Source organism: Amphiprion ocellaris, chromosome 13, assembly GCF_022539595.1.
Source record: "Amphiprion ocellaris isolate individual 3 ecotype Okinawa chromosome 13, ASM2253959v1, whole genome shotgun sequence".
Classification (NCBI taxonomy): Eukaryota; Metazoa; Chordata; class Actinopteri; family Pomacentridae; genus Amphiprion; species Amphiprion ocellaris.
In genome coordinates this window covers 16,839,963-16,863,653 of record NC_072778.1, presented here as the reverse complement: position 1 = coordinate 16,863,653, position 23,691 = coordinate 16,839,963, and the positions used below count along the sequence as shown (strand labels likewise).

General features: G+C 39.7%; 1 protein-coding gene across 4 annotated transcripts in view; it reads left to right on the top strand.

Annotated features, from left to right (window-relative positions):
* Positions 1-23,691, top strand: part of mid2 (midline 2) — a 149,939-nt gene that overhangs the window by 23,491 nt on the left and 102,757 nt on the right. For 2 of the 4 annotated variants that reach the window (XM_055016621.1, XM_055016616.1), the window contains exon 2: positions 6,305-6,399. The exons of 1 other annotated variant lie outside the window; for it this stretch is intronic. The gene's annotated coding sequence lies outside the window, so the exon portion shown is untranslated. The remainder of the gene's footprint in view (positions 1-6,304; positions 6,400-23,691) is intronic. One more of the 4 variants, XM_055016618.1, reaches the window with a different exon arrangement.

Here is a 23,691-nt window from a genome sequence, read left to right as displayed (position 1 = left end):
CATCTTCATCTCTTTATTTTTCTTCGCTTGCCTCACTCATGTTTTTTACGCTGAGTAATGTAAATGAATGCCACTTGTGACTATGTTTCACACTTACCCGTTTCGCTGGAGGTTGAAATAAGTCGTCTGAATAGCTGTCATGTTCCGGAAGAAGTGCAGAAAATGTTCACATCGGTGCCTCTGCTCCAGCAGCTGACTGTAAGTTGAGGGATTTTTCAAGGGCACACAGAACAGCATTCATATTCATGCATGGTGATCAAATGTAAACGATTACCCAAAGGATTATGGCAGCAGCAGCAACATTTCCTCTCACTCGCAGATTTTAGGCCCCGTTTTTACTTTTTTTTTTTTCCCCTGGTTATGCTGGACCACAGTTTGAACATCAAAGCTGCAGTGGCAGAGGTTTTGGTTTAGTCAAGTCACAACATATCAGCTAGACACACATACACATAAATATGAATGCACATTTACAGATACATGTACATGCAAATTAGAGCAATGTTCATTTTAATAGTGGAAATTCACTGTACTGGGTCTTTAAAGATTGATACAATGGCTGAGGACAAGCTGATGGTGCATTATTTACTGATGTGTCTTCATTGCCTCTTCCCCGTGATGAAACAGTCGATGCATAACTGTGCACCAGCAACAAATCAATGACAGTTTGCCTGATCAAAGAGTGGGACACATGCCTGAAACAACATCAGTCTACATATAAAATATTTAGATGGTGCAGAGGAAGACAGTAGAGCTAGAACAGAGCAAAAGCGGGAGCTGCAGGAAGCACTGCAGGAAGAGTAATGAGGGAGAGGAACAAGATGACTCCCACTCAGCAACTGATGTGGACTTGTATAGGCTGCTGAAATAGGTTTCTTTTCCTGTCTGTTTTTCCCCTGTTGCTTTTGAGCATGTTCCCATCTTCTAGTACTCTTCCTGAACTCTCACCACTGTTAGATATCTGACCATCCACGTCAGTCTGCGTGGCCCAAATACGACTCTCATGCTCAGTGTCTGGCATTGACGGCTCACTAGTCCAAGTGCTTTTTCCTTCCTTTTTTAAAAATCTAGTACTGAGCTATTTTTCTGAATAGCACACTCACATTTGAGATTTTTTAGAAAATGACAAACTAGTGCTTTATTTTGCTGCACAAAGTCTGATTTGCATATCAAAAAAAAAAGCTTTTAGATGGTCGTTACAAATAAGAAGCTTATTAATAATGTAGTAGAACTGAGCCAGTGTTAGTATGTTGCATTCAGGCTATGCTTTTATCTGTTATGAGATACTGTTCACCAGAACTGTTTGCTCTTATGCTTAGGAAATGAACAATAAATCATTTCAAAGTCTGTGCTGCATTTACATTAAATTCATTTACACTGTAAAAAATAATAATTAATAATAATAATTACTTCAAAGTCTTAACCCTGAATATTATCTGTTTTGGTCAATATAGGGACATGCTATTCTTTTGTAATATATACTTGAGCTTCTTTGGAAGAGCAGAAACTTCGCTTCTACTCTGAACAAACCAGTGTAGGTAAACCATGAACAGGGCCAGGTAAGCAGGAGTTTAAAATCAGCCACTGGCACATCTTTTGAGCAAGATCCTATTTTTAAAAAGCATCTCACAAGGCTGTTGCTCAGTTCCAACTTAATGGTTATCTGACACAGCTGTAGAGAAAGAACCGCCAGAGGCACAAAGATGCCTATTCAGCTGGGTCACCTGCTAAATGAAACATCAACGAACCCAGCAAGATCATCTGCCAACAACTGATTTAGATACCAGGTTGTAACCACTACTACTACTACTTATGCCATGTAAAATTACATCTTACATGCTTGAAAGACAGAATGGGGCAACGGAGATGAGAAGCAGAATTTTTTTCCAATCACAGCATCAGAAGTTGTGGTTGTAATAATAATCGTCAGACATATCTATGCAAAAGTACATAATCAACCACTTTTGCCAACAGATACAGCCCTGTATGCTAGCTACTGACAAGTTCTCTAACATGAGCAAAACATATTGGTCATTTACCATCTCAATATGGTCCGGCTCAGGTATTTTCCTCCTCTTTTGAATTATAGCTTAGCCTCAAAAATAACTTTGTTAGCTAAAGATTGGAGGTTAGGATAATTGTGATAATAAACTGTTTCAGTTATCTAATGGCCAATGGGTACAAAAAGCATTAGCTTTCAGTTTAAAACAGGAAATGACCAGAAGGTTGTTTGTTATCACAGTTACAGTTACAGAAATGGTCAAGTTTATGGGACAATTATGGTTAAAAACAATACTGACAGGTTCAAATAGGAAACAAACAGCAGCCTCTGGTGTTAAAATCCAAAGTGTTGTCAACCCATCCATCTACCCAGAGCACTTGGTGGATTTCTACCTCCTCAGTTCTTTCTTTGCTTCTGTTACAATTAATATTTTTACTGGAGGACGTTGTCACAACTGAACATAACTAAGGTCATATTAAGGTGCTTGTATAAATGGCAAATTGTCTATGGAGTCTCAGGATGCACCACAGACAGTGTGAAACAACACATAATATAGCATTTACATAACATGAATACATTAACAGCTGTTGCTAGGAAAAGAAGTACGAAATAATATATCTTAAAATGACGATCTTAAAGATTAGCAATAGAAATGTATGCAGTAGTGTTTCAAGAAGATATTGTTGTGCATTAGGCAGTATCACAGTTTTTCTTTAAACTGATGCTTCATTCAAAAGCTGATGAATGGACATGTGCTTCGCAATAATGATGTTCCCATGAGAGTTTCAGCAGGGAGAGAGAAACAGCTGCTTGGTAGACAGCCATTGTTGCTGCCTTGTCTGTGTGAAGCACAGAAATAGTCAAAATATGCACATTCTGTAGTGAGACAAACACAGCAGTGTTTTTGCAGCCTGATTATGCTTCTGTCTGTTCCGAGGAAGTCCTCACTGTGACTGACACATTCTGATGAGATCTGTTGCATGTATTAATATGTCATGGTCATAAGAAGTGTAATAGCACAGAGCAGCTTTATGCTTGTATGTGCTCATGCAGTAATGTATAGTGTTCCAACAAAGAGGCTCATGCTAGAATGATTTAGGATTTTTAAAGTCAATTTAGCATTAAAGCTGCTTTTACAGAACACAAATAATTAATCAAATAATGTATGGCAATCCTAAAGATTAACAAAATGAATTGTTACTTGTTTGCATTGGTATTTCGACAATATATCTTGCGCATTAACCAGTATCAGTTAAATTAGATTTTCATTCAGAAGCTGATAAATGAAAATGTGTTCCGCAATAATGATGCCTCAGTGAGAGTTTCAATAGGGATGCCGAAATGTTGAATAGACAGAGGAGCTTTATGCTTTCAGGATGTGTTACAAGTGCCTGTGCAGTTATGTGAAGTATTCCAACAGACCCTGTGATCTGTGTGCACTGTGTTTGAGAGGCTCATGCTGGAATGAGTCATGATTTTTTAAAGTCATTTTAGCATTAAAGTTGCTCTCCCAACTGACTTCTCAAGGTCATACTGCTCTTACACGGTATAACAAACACAGCAGAGGATTTTCTCATTAGTATTTAAAATGTGTGTACCCAAAACTAAACTGGGAATAGTTTTCCACAGAATTTACATGGAGGCTGTCATTCCATGTCAGAAATCATACGTTGTAGTTGTTGGCTTTGTGTGGGCACTCTGCTGCTCATAAGATAAAACCCAGCTCAGCAGCAGAAGAGGCTATTAGTGTAGGAGCCAGGCTAAAGAGGACGTGGCCATGAAAGGGCTAATGCAGCGGTTGCAGTGTAGGTGCGTTCAGTAACGCTAACACATTGTGACTGGCTGATTGACTTTGAGCCAGCTCTGTAAAGTTGGAGGTTCTTAGTTAAAAGGCAAGACCTGTCCTCTGCAGTACAGATGCTACAGAGAGCCTTCGAGCTGATAATTAAATGTGCATCCTACTGAGGAAGAAGTCGACAGTCATTAATATGAGAGGTTCAGCCTTGTTGAACACTCTGCAGAGGGACTGGGACCTGGCCATAGATGACATCCCAGTAGAGAGAAGGTTGGTTATAAGCCACAAGTGCACACTTGTGGTCCAGGTTTATTAAATCCCTGAATCTCTCTTTCACAATACTAAACTTAATGTAATACAATACAGATGTCAGACTGAAGGTGCTTGGTGTGTGATTGCTGCAAGATTTGATGCTCGCCATCAGCAGTGGTTGTTAAAGTGCTGCTGCTGCTTTCAGCATGTCCAGAATGCCTTTTTCCAAACCTCTCATTTACATATATGAATTTCCAAAGAAAATAAGGCTCCGTAGGCTTGTAATTTACTCTGTGAAGGTCATTCATCAATGCTGAATGAGTAGCCAACAGTCAAATTTCACAACATTGCATCATGTAAACAGGCTGATAAATTCAGTCACCATTGCTCATATTAATTATTTATTGGAGACCTTTGTTAGTATATAGACAAGACAGGAGGGAAAGTCATGTATCTTAATTTTCTTGTGCTTCTTAGATTTCAGCTTTTGTCTCTCATTTAACATTCTGTCCTTCAACACCTAACCAGTGTTAGTGTTAATCCAGCTGAACTACACAGGTTGATTCCAGATTCTCACTGTAGGTATTAATATTGACTGTAAATTATGTGTTATACTCTGTAACCCAAGATTGAGAAAAGGTGTTGAAAGTAGTGTTGGAAAACAGTAAAAGAATGCAGGAAATGACCTCACATGAAACTGTCCCCCGTGGATTAATGAAAACATATTACTCAAAATGCTTAAAGTCCTGATCATGTCTTGATCATGTCGAAAGCAATGCACATTACGGAAACGCTGGAGCACAAGCATAGTTTATAGACCTGCTACTGATTGCCTCATGCAGGGAAAAATGCTGATGGTTAACATACACTGTTTGCATCCCGCTGCAAATGAGGTCATACTAGGAAACATGGTGGGGATATGTGGATAATGTTTGTTGTGATGGAGCTGATAGTAACCATGCATCTGCAGCTTATTTTTACACTACGCTAATACTGGAAGAGACAACCGATGTCCTTTATCAGAAAGTAGTTTTATTTCCAAAATGCTTCATCCCAAACCATTTCTAGCTGTACTGTTTTGACGTCATGTCACCAAAAACACAGATGCTCCAAATTAGTTTCTTGTGATTTGGGTGACACTAACTTAAGTTGATTGTAGACGAAAGAAAGTAGTTCAAGAGCTTCTCTGGAGCAATATTGGCACTATCATCGGCTCTTGCTCTTTGATTTTCCATCAAAATCTTGGCAGTTAATTTACTCTCTTTATTTGAAAAATGCAAGACGCCCCGCCGTAGCATCAGCAATAGCCTTTGCACAGACGGGATAATTGAATATAGTGAACTAGTCATCACTCTTGTCCTTTCTGTTTTATTTGAGCCAAACTGTGTCAGCGGTGTTCAAAACTCATTAGCCTATGTACATTGCACCAGTGACATTTATCTGTGCCTGATACTCTCTTTTGGCATATTAATAGTTGATTTGTTATGGCCTAGAAAAGGGAGTCATTTAATTTCATCAAGATAGATAGGGTGTCTGCAGAATATTTAATGGTATTTGTCAAGTGTTAAGTAGGTTTGTGACCACAAAGTTGTCACCTCCAGCCACAGACCAGAAAAAAGAATATGGCCACTGGCACAGTAATGGACAGCTAATGTCAAGGTGCATTTGTGCAATTTTTGCTGCTGCAGTAGAAGACTGTTTGTACCAGGTGTCTCCCAGCGGCCACCTTCAGAAATCTGTGATTGACAGTACTGGAAAAGAAATGAGTAATAATCTAATAATGAATGATTATCATACACTGAGCACGATAAATAAATAAATATAACTGTTAATAATACTGATTATCTGTGTTCATTGACTAGTCACTGAGAACTGAGCTAAGCTCGTCTGTATTTAGGCTTTTAATACTTTCATAAAGGACTTTACAAATATTCCTAACTTGAACTTGAAAATGTTGACATGAAAATACACTTCTGAAATTTAATGATAGCATATTTTTGCCAAACTTGTTTGTGGTCAGAAAAGGCCTTCACATCACAGGCTTGTTGCTGCTCAACACATGTTCCTCACACAGGGTTTGCTTTATTCTCTCACAATAATCACCATCCAATGTGAAAAAAACATCACCCATTTTCTGACACCAGAGCATATTTTGGACCTGCGAGGGATGGACAGAATTCCTGAGTTATTTTTATTCATGGGTTGGTTTTTATTCTCTGGGTGTCTTCCTGATTATCTTCCTTTCCCTACTCCCACAGGAAGAGGAACGGTGGGCTGATACCGTAATTTCTGTCAGCAGCAGTTGAAAATTCAAGTGAAAGAGGAAGAGGAAAGCAAGTGGAAAAAGGTAGAGGTGAGTGAGTGAGGAAGCTATGTTGTTCTGCTGCTCGCATACTGATGACCAACACGATCCCAAGTTTTCCTTGTTTTCCCTTTGAGAGGTACCTGTTTGCTGTCAGAAGGCCCATAACTGTACACCAATCAACCACATTAAATTCTGATATTGTTAAGATTCCATGTATGCTGCCATAACAGTTCTGACATAGTGGGGCGCTGAGAATATTGACAGGAGAGCCTTTGGGTGGGGCTTCTATAGCTTGGGCTTGTTGCAGAACATCCTGTTGATCCTCAATCAGTTGGGATCTTGGGAGTTTGGATACAGGGTCAACACCGTGGGGCGTTTGTCATGTTCCTTGAGGTGTTCCTTAGCAGTTTTTGTAGTGTTGGGGTACACTTTCAATCCTGGCATTGTCGTGACATTGCCATGAGGAGATGTGCTTGATCTGTAGCAATGTCACGAGATGGTATATGTCAAAGTTAAATCCACATAAATGCCAGGACCCAAGGTTTCCAAGCAGAACATCTCATTGTACATGTGCTAACTTCTTGTTTTCATCACTGCACCTGTTTCTGTTCTGAGAAACTAACTGTCCCACTCACAGTCAACACAAAAACACTGCATAGAATAAAAGAAGCGTTTACATTTTTAGATAGATGTCATGTGTTTTATGGACTTTGAGAAGATTTGCAACTGTAAAGCTTATAGTGGGAGTATGATGTACAATACTCCGATAAAATGAGTTTCCTCTTGTTACGATCCAACCTCTATGGGTTGGCTGGATGCAACAAAATAACCAGTGTTACTGGTTCAGGTAAATGAATTTATTGCTTAGTAGCAAATGGAACATAAAAGTGATAACAAAGAACACAACACTGGTGAGTGTTGCTAAATTGAAGAACAGAATGTAACAAAACAAAGGCTAACAGAGTTTTTAAACTGTCTAAACACAAACAAAACAACTGAACTCCCTGGCCAAACATAAGTACAACAGCAGCACCCACCACAAGTAACAAAAAGTAATACAACAGTGCACAAAACGAACTAAACTGGTACCTCACACTCACATACTGAACACATAGTTCACGAAGACGCCAAATACCGAACAGCTTCTTCACTAAGTTGGCGGACTGCTAACTGGAGCCTCGGTCTCCACTGAGGCTGTAGGCTCCACATCAAATTAAGAGCCGCCAACAGAAGCTCGAAATGTCTGTAGTACCCACCACAAGTATCTACAGACCGAAAGACAACACAGGAATGCAAACAGGATGTCACTCACAGAGAGGCACCAGGGCGGACTGGTCACAAATACCAGCCGCCCAGACTAAGAGCTTGGTTGCAGGTATATACTCTGCAGGTGTGGTGATGGCTGTGTCCGGTTGGTTAGAGGTGGAAGGGAACTGGATGGTGGCCCAATCAGGAAGGTCGGGAGGCGGGGAGAACAAGGCGGCAGTGCAGGTCGTCTACTCCGGAGTCGTCAGTTGGAATGGCTGGCAGCTGGGGTTCCGGAGAGACTCTGAAACCAACCACAGCTGAACCCACACATGCAATCTCCCCACACAAAGATCTAACAGGACACCACTTCAGAAACCAGGCGGCACACAAATACCGGTGGCCGTGACACACCTGTAGGTTTGCTGGACTCACCTTCCGAGGTCAAGGAAGAAGCTGAGAAATCTGTAGGGAGGTGCTGCTATTTCACGCTGTAAAGGGTCAGTTAAGGTTGTTTGGACATGGGATAAGGGTACCTCCTGAGTGGCCTTTGAAGGTTTCACCCGCACATCCAACTGGTAGGGTTGACCCAGAACACACTGGAGGAATTATAGATCTCATCTGACATTGAGATGCTTCAGGAACCCCCAGAAGAAATGGGAAGATTTTGCAGGAAGGAGGAGCAGCTGGACTAACTTCTGCTCAGCCTACTGCCATCACCACCCAGCCGTGGATAAGCGCAGGGAAATGTATGGATGGATGTCATCAGTCAGTAATGCATTCCAGAAGTTACTCTGTGATGATATAAATTACCATATAGAGAGTTCTTCATAAATAATTTTTTATCCTGTCACAAAACCATCTCATTTAACCTGGGATGAGTTCTGAGGTTGCTGTGAAGGGCGTGTTTGATAAAAGTGGGGCAGGCTGGTGTGTAAAGTAGCTTACATGTTTTTTTCAGCTCACTTCTTGCCAACCTACTTACATTCGTTTCATTTAGTTTCTACATCGCCGAAAATGTATCTCTACAGCTTTTAGAGAATGACTGTGAACTTGTTACTTTGATCGGTGGTGGGTGTGTGAACATGCTGAAAGGTCTAAATATAACTCTTCAGCCACACATATTACAACAGTGTGAACATTCTGGCATATTAGTGATCACAGGCATTCCCCCCCATACACACATGTCTCACAACTGGCACATGCGGATCGTATTTTGTAACATTAACAAAAGAGTGTTAATTGGCAGTTCTGCAAAGGCCTTGAAACTTAAGTTTGAGGTGTAGTTGAAAAGCTTTCCTAACAAAATCACATACAGCGAAACACTACATTGTCTACCATTGGCTAAGGAACATGAAAAATGCATTACTAACCAAAGTAATGTGTCTAGAAATTCAAATTGAAATGTCAGAATCTGTTTATAAGAGAGTCAAGGGTTTTGATTTTTGCTTTATTCTTTAAAAGCTCTGAATACTAACTCTTTCTTTGTTGGGTTTCTCATTAGAGACAAAACAACGTCTCATTTAGTTGTTTAAAAGTACATTGGACGAGGCAAAACTCTCTGCCTGCTATTTCATGCAGCGTACTGAACTGTTGACATGGTAGCAGAATAATGTATTCTTCTAATCCATGTCGTCTCTGTTAGACAGCAACATTAGATTTGTTTTGCATTACACTGATCGCATTTTGCGTTTATAGCTGTGAATTGACATGACAGCTCCAACAAACCATTCTCAGCTGTCATTATGGAGTCGTTGCAGATGGTTAATATGTATAGACACTAATCTCACATTTACAGTTAGATGTTAGACGTGAACCAACATCAACACACATCTGGAACGAGTGAAAACAATTAAGAGAATGAGGTTCATCTGGAACATAAAAATCGGAATAACAAAATGTATGAACAGCCATTAACTGTGTGCAGTTTGAATGTTTTTAATCTACTCATAGAAAACCTTCAACTATTGAAAAAACAGGCATTTTTTCCCCATATTTGCTGCATACTGTGTTATTTGAATGTATAGTATTTGTGAGGGCTGTGCAGTATAAAACATGTTTTGTCAACTAAAAGTTGTTCATTAAAAGGTTTTAGCTCTTTCTGTTTCTCTCTTCTGTTTTTGAGGCGACTACTTACTTGGCATTCAGAGGAGATGAAAGCTTGTAGCACCACTTTATAAAACAATTGACAGGCCTGTTCTTTTCTAATTGTCTCTTATTAGGCAGACAATAAGGTGAATAATGGCACGCTGATGCACATCAAGAGAGAATGATGGTGGACAACAGAGGGAGAAGAGATTGGCAGCAAGCAGCCACTTTGTCCGTAATTATCCATGGTTTTATTAGCGCGCCACGTGTTAATTTGTTATGCTAAATAATGAGCTGTATTGAAAATTAATGAGTGCTTTCAGAGTGATTTTTAATCATAATTCATTATTCAGTCTGCAGCAAATAAACGTAATTGACAAGTAAGTGGATACAAATGTAGCAAGTTTATTGTAAGAACAGTTTGGAACTCTGATTCTCATTCTGTTAGTGCCATAAAGACCATGAAATTATCTCAAATCAAGGCATTAAAATCATAACATATAGATGCATATATTTTATCAGAGTTTACTTCTTTTATTAAACCTGAGCTGCCGTTCTTGGTTTGTATCACAATAAATATTCCACAAGATCCAAGTGTTGTCAAAGTGATGTGCATGAACATCAACAAGCTTAGGAGTAACAACATATAGACATCTGTAGTGAATGTTTTAAAATCTTATGTCCAGGTGTTAGGCTTTGGAATCTGGAAGTATTTTCAAAGCAGCTACTCAGCTCATCCTTGCCAAGTTCTCCTCTCTGTCAGTTGTGGATGACTCACTGGAATCCCTCCTGAACCAGCTGGGAACAATAGCATATTAGGAACCAAATGATGAGCCATGTGTTCTGTTTTTTCCGATTATTTCACACTGACAAAAAAGTAACATCGGACCTGGCTGGCCCAGAAGTAAACAATGACTGTCGATGGTGGGAATTCGTCTGTTGACTGTCTCCTGTTGCCTCTTTCTGGCTGCCTTCTGGTGTCAGTATTTGACTGTAGCCTCTGTAAGGCCATGTCTCCCTTGAATTGTTGTAATGTAACATCTGAAACATTTTTTCAAAGTGCAGCTTGCCAGAAGCTGTGAACAAATCATTCCAGGGCTGTTAATGAATTTAAGAACAAAAGAGTTTTATTCATTGTGGCTTTTGATGAGCGTTGAATTTTCATTTATTTTTTTGGAAGGTGTTTTAAATGACCTTAGTTTTCATCTGCTGCACTTGACTTAATGTGTCTGATTTGTGAAGCAGCTGACGAGTTTGTCGAGGTAATCTAAGTGGATCTCACTATGTCTAAGATACATGCATGCATACACACACGTATACACACGTATGCACACGCATGTATGTATATACATATACATACATATATACATATATATATACACACACACATATATGCATACATACATACATACACACACACACACACACACACACATATATATGGATAATTAGCTAAAGTGTCAAATTAGACTGTTGTGTGCACATTAAGACTCAGCATGGTATTAAATAACAGGAATATAGAGCTGAGTCTGAAATTCTTCATTATTCACTATACACTCTAATGCACTACATTTATCCAACCATCTGCCAATTTATTGGAGTGTCTGAATCAGTGCGTAAATGTATCCACTAGTGCACTCAAAAATTCTTCAATGGAAAAAAGTGGGGTAAATGACATGTGCACTACTTTCTAGTAACATTCCCAAAATGCAGTGTGCAATGTGCCGCATTTTACAGATGCCAAAAATAACAGAAAACTGTGTGCACCATTTTGCTACGGTTTTCATGTTAAACGACATGCAATACAGTGTGAAACGGTGTGACAGGCTTTAAGGTACATTTGGTAGATGTGTTAGAGGTGTTACTCACTCAGCAGTGTCTATATAATCTCTGTTAAAAAGGCAGTGTGCACAATAGATCCAAGTACAGTTGCAAAAAGCACAGCATGGTGTTCAATATACCGGGGCGTTTTGCTATGTTTTGTTGGGGCTGAATATGCCTCTACGGCTGTCAATGGTGAAGCAAAATAGCAATGATTAGTAAGTGTACTAAATTTCAGTTTATTTGGCTCAATATTGCCAACATAGAGGTGATTTCAAACAGAGCCTTACACTGCGAGTGAAAAAACGTGTATGAGCATGGAAGTGACTGTCAGTGAGAATGCATTTTTCACGGTCATTCGTTCATCTTAAATTAAATTAGAGCAGAGCCAGAAAGTGGGAGGGCTACATTATTTATGACTGACTATTTCTTAGATAGTAGGCAACATGCCATGACATAATGCATTACTCCATATGGCTGTATTGTCTCTATAAAAGCGTAGCTGTTAGAAGGATTATTTATGGAATCCCCACCACGAGCACCTACAGTCTAACACCCAGTGTGTGTGTGTGTGTGCGTGTGTGCGTGTGTGTGTGTGTGTGTGTGTGTGTGTGTGTGTGTGTGTGTAAACTCAGCCTGTGCGTCTGCTGTGGACTATTACTAGTCATTGCCTCCATCCGCAGCCTACTGTGAAATTATTGTCTGTTTTTCACTCAAACACGTGGTTTCATGCTAATCTGACTTGTTTTCTCATTACCTCCCCCATCCTCACCCCTCCTCTCCTCCTGCTGCTCATTGTCTGTCGTCTGATGTTCACCTCACTTTATCCTCATCCTTTTCTCTCATTTGTCGCCGTTCCTCCCTGTTTCTCACGGCCTCCCTTGGTCTCCGAGTCTCTGTCTCACTGTCCTCCCCCGTCCATGTCTCCAGCCCATCGACGTCCACGGCGGTGTAGCTCATTGCTAACTAGGCTGCCTCCAAGCCCACAGGTACGCCTCTCCCCCCCGCTCCCTCCTCCACTTTGTGCTCTATTTTTAACTCCACTCTCCAAGATCTTTCCCCGTGATTCTCACTCTACAACCCCAACTCCAACAACCCTCTACTCACATCACTGTCACCATTCTTGCCAAATGATAGGAGACTGTCAACCAATACCTGTTTATTAATTTATGCCCATCACTGCTTGTCTGTTTTTTTTTCCATTGAAGAGGTGCTGCCTGAACATTTCGATCTGCGGGAAGTGAGTGGTGCTGCATGCCCTTTTTTTCCCCCCATAACATCAGATGCTCTTGTCAGCTGTTGATATCCTGTTATCTTTTATCACATCATTTTATAGATGTGAGTTCGTCAGTGAGGTGAGTTGAGGTGGAGAACATGAAGCAGGACATGAGAGAGGGAGGAGACACCAAGGTCATAAATAGCAAACAAACCAGTAAAACCTGCTGAGAGCCATGTGTTTTCAGAGAATATATTCATTAATGTCTTAAATGGTTTGCCTTGTAAAGCTGCCACCTTTCCTCGCAGCCTGGCAGCATCTCTGCACCCCCACCAAGTGTAAACATAATGCACTTGTTGGACTGTAGTCCAGGGCCCTGTCAGCCCCCCTCCTCATGCAGCCACGAGTCTTTTAATACCAGTCGACTGCTTTCCCAGCGCATATTCTCATGACAAGAGCAAACGGCACAGAACCTCCACCAGTGGAAGGTTACTACACTCTGCAAATTCTCTGTGTTTAGGCAGGAGAAGCATGTTGACTGTATTATATACAGCTTGAGTGGGCGTGCAGTTCTCACAGGCGAGCTGGTGCTGCTGGTAAAGAATAGCATTACATGGATTGAACTGAGAATACAGTCCTGGTAGCAACATTTTTTTTTTCTTACTGACTTTTCCGGCTTACTGTTACAAGCTTTTGTACTGAATTTATTTTAAGAAAAACAGTATTCTGTTTTTTGGGAAAATAGGTCCGAAGATCGATATTATAGATGATCTCTTCACTACCATTACAAACAAAATGTCATTTTATGATTATGCAGTTTACAGATTCAGCTCTGTACATGTCAAGGAGACACAGGTTTTGTGATATATCCCATCACCTGGGATCCTCTAAGAGACGTACTGTTGGCTGAGCAATGCAACATCCATTCTCAGTGATGTAGTGTTTATATATTGCCACCTTTGGGCTTGTCAATCTTAATGGAGGACAAAAAAATTTAAAAAATGATGTTTTTCTGTCAATTAGGGCATTGGTTCCCATGGTTACACTGTTTGTCTTTTGATGTGAAGCATTTACATTTAATATGAACTTGGTCAAGGTTGTCTTTGATACAAAAGGGAAGAGGGACATGGAGAGGAAAAAAGTATGAAAAATGAGAGATTGAGGCCCATTTAAAAGTCAGTGAAGCCCGACTTTTGTCTATTGGCAAGCATTGTTTGCTTTTAATGATGGCCTCTCAAGAACAGATTACACTCTAAATACCTGCTGACTTCAAAGACAAATTTTCATTTTCCCCTGTGTAATACAGACAATTGAGAGGACTGGCTGTGTCTGAAGTAAACAACGCTTTGTCAACCTTAACCACACGTTCTGACTCGGTAATGATCCTCGTCTGTGTTCCCAGACATGGCATTTAGGACTAAGGACAGACCTGCCTCGCAGCATTCCTGCCTGATTTCCCCAAGCAGAACCAGGTAGACAGGTATGAGAGAATCCATTTGTCAAACCCACAGTCCTTCACGGCTATAGACAGCTGCTGTCAATGGGAGGCTTTTGAGTTATTATGTGCCCTACCAAAAGAAACATGCAGCCTGTTTTTAGAGGGAGGTTTCAGAAGGGTTTTAGACACACACACGCACACATCAACTTCCCCTTCTGCCTGCTCACCTCCTGTCGTGGCAACATACTTTCCAAGTGCTCAGTCTTTGCCTGTCAAGGAGGCATACTCTGCAGCAGATGCAAGAGGCCAAGCAGTGGCATGCTGAGATAATGCAGACAGTAACGCTGCCAAAGTTGTGATGCTCAATGCAGCGCTGAGTTTGAAGCTTTGAATGAACAGTAATCATTGCAGTCCTTTCAACTTTAAAAATCCCTCAGTTGAATAAGAAGCCTTGCATGTGTGTACCATGTTATCCCCTCTCCTTCCCACCATGTCATTTCTCTGTGCATACTAATCAACAGGGCAAAAAGCAGACTCAAGCACTTTCAGTAATTTTTACTTATTTGGTCTTGGACAGTAATATTTTAGGTGAAAGAAGGAGCTGTTCAAGTAACTGCATTAGCAGGATCTTTGTAAATTGGCTCTCTTCTATGAGTCCTCTGTCTCTTATCTTATCGTCTCCACTTTTGCTTCACCGTTCTCTGCTCTCCTTTTTCTCTCTGATGTCTGTTTCTCACTCATCTTCATTCACTTCCTCATTTTCAGGCCTGGAAATAGCATAAATAGATTACTAATATGAGAGAGGCAAGTTTTTTGGGGGGGGCCCTTTCTCTTTCCCACCCGTTTCCCTTCCTCTCCTCTTGTCTCATCCCTCCTCCCTTCTCCTGTATGTGCCTTCTGACAGCCGAGGTACCCTGCAGCCTGCCTTGGCCAGGTATAGCAGTAGATGAAAGGTTTGTAGCCAGAGCTCTCTTTCAAAGATGCCTTCTGCTGCATCCCTGCTCTCCGTGGGCACTCAGTTGTCCCTGCCAGGCAGATGGAAAGAAAGAGGGCAAGGGAAAGAGAGGAGGAAAGGAAGGACGGCAGTGGAAAAAAGAGTCAAGCTAAGGTTACCAGAGACAAACAGCAACAGAAAGTAAAGAGACAGTGAGATCTTCAGACTTGCCCTTTCTCCAGATGTGGAAGCTGTACCGTCTCTCTGTATAGCATCAAAGAAGCTTGACATCCGGGTGAGAGAGCTAAGGGAAGTGATGTGCCCCTTCTTTTGCTCTGCCTCCAGTTTGAAGCTGCTCTTGTATATCCTTACTGAGTCTGGATGCTGCCGTAGGACATGAAGGAGTTTTTGAACACGATCCTGACATGTTTTCATCATCTGATGTCTTGGAATCACACTGAGGTCTGAGTTCAGCTGAAGAAGTAACATCGTGTGCCCTCGACAAAATCCACTGAACCTTATCCCTCAAGGTGAAATCTAAATTTCCTGTTTAACTTCATTGCCCAATCAAGACAGGATTGGTCTCATCATATGTTTAGTCTGGATTTGTTCCACAAGTGTGCTACGGTCTAAACGCACATAAACACTGTGTATCCACTTCTCAGATTCTGAAGTATTGTTTAACCACAACTACTCTAACACTAACACAGAGGCATAAAATTCAGAGGCTTTTTAAAAATTTATAGTGTAAATGAGTGGATGAGAAGAAACTCATGCTGCTACAGTGGTGAAATGGAGAAAGCAAAGAAGGCACAAATGATTAAACATTTAAAGATAAAGATCACAGTTTGTTGATGAGTTTTTTTAAAGGGTAAAAGTAGAAGACATAATCCAACTAAATTCAAAACATACAGTTGGAAGCTTGTATAAAATATCTGAAATATCTGTTAATACAGGGAATAACTCCACCCTACAACTAGATTATTTTTGTGTTCTTTTCCTATTTAAGGGATGTTTACATTGATAAGGTGGAGAAGCAAGAGAACTACCTCAACGTCCCACTTTCAACACAGAAAAGCTTGGCATTGGTAGATCCAGCTTTCTATCATTAGGGACTTGTTATAGCATCTTGTCTTGTGATGAAGTCAGAGTCTACAGTTAAAGCTTAACACCCAGTTTAAAAAGACATTTGGCTTAAAACACAGCAAATATATCTTGTCAGTGCTCTGTTACGCTCAATATAGTCTGAAGCCTCATCTTCTAAACTGCTTTACAAGCAATTACTAAACCAAGTCAAACACATCACCCGGAAATCCAAACAGATACAGCTTCTGTCAGAAAACTCATTGCCTTGAAATAATTGAAAACTTTAAGTGTAAAAGAGATATTGCAGCTGCTGCCAGAATGCAAACAATTTGTTTCTTTAAAATAACCATCCTTGAAGCCAGTCTCCTCTGTGATTGCAGGAAAGACAGACTGATTCTGTGGTAAACCTGCATAAATCTGATCTGAAGACAGGCTAGATAATGCACTGTAGGTCTGCACCCAGAGATTTAGCCTTTGGATGCTGCAGTGACAGCAGATACTAAGGGGAGGCAGTGCAGCCAGTAAAACAACTGACAGTTGGTCATTACGAAAGACGCAGGTGGGCCAAAAATCAATCACGCCAAGACTGGCCTGGACTGTGACAGATGCCTGACATCTGCTTGATGAAGAGCTCTGCTGTTCCTCTGAGCTGGGAAAAAAGAGGGAGAGGGAGATAGGGGACACCATGGGGGACTCGGGATGAGTTGGACGATAAGGTGTGATGACGGCAATGAATCAGATAACCGGCAAGAAAAAAGCAGAAGGGTGCAGGTACTGTATATGTTAATGAATAGATATTTGACCAAAAGTGAAGGGAGATGTCAGCATTTCAGTGTGCAGAGGAAGAAAAGAAGATGAAGAGATCAGGGGAAGTAAAGTACTAAAGACATTTTCGTCAGACTGTCATTTGATGTGGCTCCAGTTACTGTTACAGCACTTTAACACACTGCATGCACTTTTTAGAGCAGGCCAGAGCCTGTGTTTTGACAACACCTTTATAGGCTATTTCATGGTGTCTGCTCTAACGATATGAGGAAGTATTTCAAGTGTGAAATGCCACTGCATTATTGGCTCACACTCAATAACTCGGAGCACTTGATTTAATTTTTTTGTCAATCTCCTTCTCATTAAAAAAAAAAAAAAAAATGCATACATCAAGGTGAATTTTCTGCTCAGGGTTAAAATCTTGGTTCTACAGTAAATGCATATGTAAAGGAGCACCGAAGTCCAATGGGATTTGTTTACAACAGCCGCTGCTGCTGTAACAGTTTCTAATGAATGTTAATGAATTTACAGAAAAATAACTGGAATCGCAAGGCTTTTTTTTTTTTTTTATTAATTTTAACATATCTACATCTTAGTCTGCTCTTCATAGCTACTTTAAGGTGTATGTGTTGGACGAATGGACAGCAACAGCTTACACCTGTATTTGCAGTCTTTTTGTTATAACCACTATGTCTGCAAATGAAGATAGATCCATGCAAACATGTCCTAACTGATGCTAGTATCCTCTCTTGAAAAATATTTCAGCAGTTTAAAGGTTTCTGTTAAACACAGAACACACTGTGGAGCTTGTATCTCATGGGCTTTTCTGCTTAATGAAATATAATTGCAACAATGGGCAAATGGAGGGAAATAAATATCAGAACAGGACTTATATAAGCTTTATAGTCATGGGACCATTGGTTTTTGAGAGTTGGTACCATACTTGCCGAGTTACTCTGATTAGCAGTTCATCTGTAGAACTGTTGTTTCTGACTGTCATATAAATTGAGAATTTAATGACACACATGTAGTCCAGACTCTTAAGTATTTGGACAGTGCCACATTTTTTGTTCTCCATGATGGGCTCCACTACAATTAATGTGGATATACCTGCCATCGCCTTAATTTATGTAGGTTGACATCATTATACAAGGATAGGGTATATGACCCCTTTAACACAATGCAGACATTGCAAGGGTTCAAAAGTAATCAACCATTTGGCAGCTACATGTTTCTTGGGCAGCTGTGTGTCATTTCAGTGTTAGTCCATGCACAAAACAGCCCATATGTGACTCAGAGTTGACTGGGAACTGAGAGTTTCTATTGGCTGTGTCCACATGAATAAATGTTCAATTCAAAACATACAAGCATTTTAGCATCATTTCAGAGGTAATCACACCTATAAGCGTGACCATTCATGTACAATGGACATGGTTAGTGTTGGTGTAAACATGGTGGTTGCTTAGTTGCGTAAAATACTATCATGGAAGAACAGCAATGGTTAAAAGCAAGACCAGAAATTTCTTTAAAGAATTGCTGCAATGAAAATTAAATTTTCTTAACTTGTCATCATGTCCATATGGTATTTAGTGCTAGAAGGCACATCGTGAGTACAATTATTACTCAATGCCACTGTCAGAACAGTTCTTCCCTGAAATTGCTGCGTACTGATGACAGTTTGAAAAAACTGGATTTAGACAGCAAGGGTTTCACACAGAACAAACTAAACAAAGTACACTGATCAGACATAACGTTATGACCACCTGCCTAATATTGTGTTGGTCTCCTTTATGCTGCTAAAGCTCCTCTGACCCAGTGGGGCATGGACACAGGACCTCTGGGGATGTCCTGTGGCACTGGGATGGTGGCAGTGAATTATGTGGGTCCTGTGGGTTGCAGGGTGGGATCTATCTAGATCAGGCTTATCCTGGCACATCTTCAATAAGATTTTGATCTGGGGACTGTGGAACTTGCGTAAACATCTTAGCTCTGTCGTGCTCCCCGGGCCACTTCTGAGCAGTTTTTTGGGTGCATTGTCAGGCGGAGGGTAGCAACTGGCATCAAGGACTGCTGTTGCCATGGGAACTGGGGGGGTTGGGGGGTTGCTTGACCTGCGATGTTTAGGTGGATTGTACATGTCAAACATCGACATGAATGTCACAACTCGAGGTTTCCCAGCAGAACGTTGCATTATAACAAGATGATCAATTCTATTCACTTCACCTGTCAGTGGTCATAATGTTGTGCCTGATTGGTGTAATGCAATTAACTTGCAGGTGGGGTTTTCACAATCATTGTCTCCAGAATCAGCACCTGGTTCAGACACATATAGCTAAGAAACTCCAATATTACAACTCGCCATTATGTAACCTAGTTTTACAGTGTCTGAAAAGAGTTGCATGTGAGCTTCTGTGCTCGAGCTGCAGCAAATAGTGGAGAGGTGTGGGTGGAGAGGGAGGCATGGACTTATACCCAGGTCTGTTTTAAGACAAAATGATTGTTGTCGTGGAAAAAAAAATGATACATGGAGAGTTGTTTTTTAGGGGTTTAATCAATAACAAAGAAAGACTTTATTACTTGAACTGGGGTTGAGCTTTGTAGTTAGGCACAGGCCTTTGTCTTTTTTGTGACATCACCATTTCCAAAAGTCTCCATTTCTACGTGACCGGACTAAAATGCAACCCTAGAATCGCACTAGGCTTGGTGGAACTGTTGTGAAAGTTATTAGTTTAAAAATAAAACATAGTAGTTTAGACACTGCATTACATTCAGGTGGAGTAAATACGGAACAACTAAGTATTTTCCGCACACTATATTAAATCTAATGATTTGGTTTGACTTGATATGCGTCCAGTCACTTTTAAACTTTTGAACTCTGAGCCCTGATGCAAAAGAGTTTTATCTGCCCCACAGTTCTTTCTATATTAATGTACCTACTGAAATTACAACTGTGACTTGGCAGTTTTAGTCTGTGATCCTTTATTTTCTTTCAAATTGAATGCACTGAAGTTCAAGGCTTATAGAACAAAACATTGTGTAACTGTCTAAATACTCACAGTCTGGATAGTTCTGTGTTCCAAGAAGCCTGCAGTCATTTCAGCATGCCTTCCTTTCAAATCTTCTTAAACTCTATTGACTAGTTAGTGTCACATCCCAAACTGGGATCACCAAAAATTAAGACTTTCAGACTCGTAAGGCAACATGCACCACTACACCACACACAGAGAAATATGTACATGTCAATACAACAATCCCTCAAACCCTTAGTTACCTGACATTTCTTTAAAAAGTCATGAGATCATTTGTGCTGTACCAAGAATTATGCAATATAAAGAAAGCAAGTCTAACATGTAATCAGTGCAGAAAGTGAATAATAAATTGCGGGAAACATTCTGGGGGGGTTTAGTTTCTCCTCCATTTACTCCTCCAACAACTGTGCTTTACAGTTGTTATGGTCTTATTAGCACTTGTTATGTCATTTTATTGCATTCACAGGTAAAAAATCTCTTCATTTGTGCTGACTAGCATAAGTTTGATCTTAAATGTTAAAACATTTAGTCGATAGTCCTGAATTGAGAGAAGGACAAAAAAGGTAGCAAATGAATATCAGTACATTTCATTATGCTAATGTGTTTTCTGTTCATAGTCTTTTCCTTCAGGAAGAAATTATTACATTTCACACATGCACGTCTGCTTAGTCCATATGTACACAATCCTCAGTAATATCACATATGAACACGTAATGAACACAAGTATGATATTATCCTCATGTATTATGATGTGTCATGTTTTAATAAACTGCTAGATTTTCATATTTCTTTGTCTCTGTTTATGTTAAAGAATTCTGCAAAGCTGCTATAGCAGACAGTACACTGTAGAACCTTTACTGAATTATCCTCTGTTGTCGGCTCCATACTTTCTCTCACTCGCTATTTATTTCTTTTCTATAAGATACCCGGTCTGTCTTGAGCATCATATATCTCCTTTCTTTTCCTCCTACCTTCATCCCTGTCCTCTACCTCTCCTCTTTCATCTCCTGCTTTAATCAAGCATCCGATCACAGGCCCAGGAGGATGAGGGATAATGAGATTAGGCCTGTACATGTTTACACATTCTGGTTTACATTGAGCTTTCCCTGTGTTTCTCTGTCTGACCCATATTTCTCCATATCCCTCCTCCGTGTTTTTGCTTTTTATGTCTCCAGTCTTCCTCTCACTCTCTATATCTTCCCCACTTCAGCTACTTGCCTTTTGCAGCAGCAGTGGCGTAGATGCTTTGTTAACAATAGTCAGTAATATTATCTGCTCTGTACCAGTGAGATTTTAATTCCCACGCTGCAGTCTGATCTATATACAGAGACTGATCACCTGTCAGTCATCTGTCACGAAGTGTCCTCAGTGCACTTGCCTTTTATATTACCTCTCAGCCTGAGTACCAGCAAACCACTCAGTTTTTACACAGTGGAGCTCTCCAAACAGAAAAAAAAAATATTATTGAGACTACAGCTAATGCAATGTACTGAATCACAAGTTTTAGCTTCAAACCTTCTAGAGGAAGCATATACGATCCTTGCCATAGGAGGAATGATATTCTAAGTGCTTAGCAGGAGGGCCCTATTGATCCAGTGGAACAGAAAGGAGGTAAGTGAGCCAATTCCAAATGTCTTTAATCCTAAACAACAGCAGTGGTGCATAAAAGATGTCAGATACTGATTTTACATGACTCACCGTATCTGTAACTGAGCAATACTAAGCAGCTCTCCAATTTGGAATGTGTTTCAAAGGCCTGTTATTACAAGAATAAACACGAATCAAAACACTGAAACCTGCCATCTGTTTTTCTATTGATTGGACTTTTAACACATCTAAACATATACACTTAAAAATATATATTGTAAAACTACAATCGTTAGTCAGTTAAATGGTAAAAATTACAAATCGGTTATTTGATTAAATTTTTTTTGGATTGAATATAAGTATTGATATAGTGATGCTTGAAGGCTGTCATGAGATAGATATAGCAATAAATACCCACATTCGCTCATTTGTAAGACACAAAAGGGCTGTTTTCTGCACATCTGCTTCCAACTGTTGAGTGAGCTCCTTTAAATCTTCCTCATAGCTCTGTGGCCCACGACTAAGTAAAATGCATAATATTAATGGTTTTGTGAAGACATCAGCACCCAAGTAAAGTAAGAGCGATGTGGGAGCCACTAACTGCAGAGAACTAATGCGTTTGTTTCCCAGCTGTGTTGTATTTTAAATTAACGACAACACACACAAACAAATAATCCTCAAGTCTGTGGAAACAAAGCACTCTGCTCAATATCATACAGTCTAGTGCTACTAGGCCACCAGTATTGTGGTAAACCAAAACTCAACTTGTTGCATCATTAGATGAAACACGCAGCTTCCTTGATCCTACAGATTGTGACAGCTGACATCGAGCTGGATGTTCCAGAGCCGGGCAGCTACTCAAGCAGAGAACACAAATGTGACATTATGGAAACATGTTTTTAAAGCTGGATTTGACTCTGGATTCCGTTTAAAGGTTTCAGACAGCCATGTTAATATGAAAGCTTACATAAGTGTTAACAGTGTTGTCATGAAACTTTGGTTTGGTTCACAAAGAGAATGGTTGTTGTTGCTGTGATGTGCAGCTTTGTACAGCTGATTCCTTTAAAAAAAAAAAAAAAAAAAAGGCTTGTCTCCTTTTTTCCATTTTTAATGTTTTACTCATCTTTTATGGTTGTCTTTGTCATTCCTTATATATATATATATATATATATATATATATATATATATATGTATATATATATATATATATATATATATATATATATATATATATATATATATATATACACTGTGGCCGTAATGATGTTTTGATGCATCAAGTGTATTAAGCTTCACTGACAGATTACAACATATTTCAGCAGTTATCATAAAATAAATGTAAAAAAAAATGTGCAGATTGGCTTTATATGTCAAGCTCAGTCTCTCTTCAGCTCTTTTTGATAAACTGGTTATGCATAATGATTCTCTTAAGGTGTCCCAAAGCTCCTAAATTCTGTAATGTTCCATATTATCCAATATAAATGATGATGCATGCACATTACTGGCTAGATAAGCAGTGTAATTATGTAAAAAATTGTGTAAAAATGACAGTGTTGAGGGTTTAAATTGTGACTTGAAACAATGCAGTTAGCAAATTGCAAAGGTTGTAACTTAGGACATAGCAGGAAACACATCTGAGTTAGACTATTGTGTCAGTGGTTTTACAAATTCATGCCGTTCTCCTCATGTGACAGTCACGCTTTTGGTGGTATCTCATGTGGTAATGCTTCACCATATGTTTTGAATCTGTTCAATAGTGAATATAGAACTGAGGATTGACTTTACAAAATGTTTTGCAAATTAAATTGCAATATCCATCAGAGTATATATAGTACAGAGATAAGATATTTTCCTCTAATTGTTCAGCCCTAATTAAGGGGTTAAGAAACATTTTAATCAAATTGTCCTATAAATTCCACACTTAACATGACATTGCAAAGGTCGAATACAGTAAATATGATCAATTGATGTATTTTAGTCATTTTAATAGAAATTGTGCTCATTCCTTGTGTTGTGCAATTTTTGAACAGTCTCTTTTATCTAACATGTTTTTTTGTGCTATGGATGACAAACACATTCTTAACCTTGCAGCACATGGATCACCGCTGTGTCCCTTCAAATGACCTTGTAG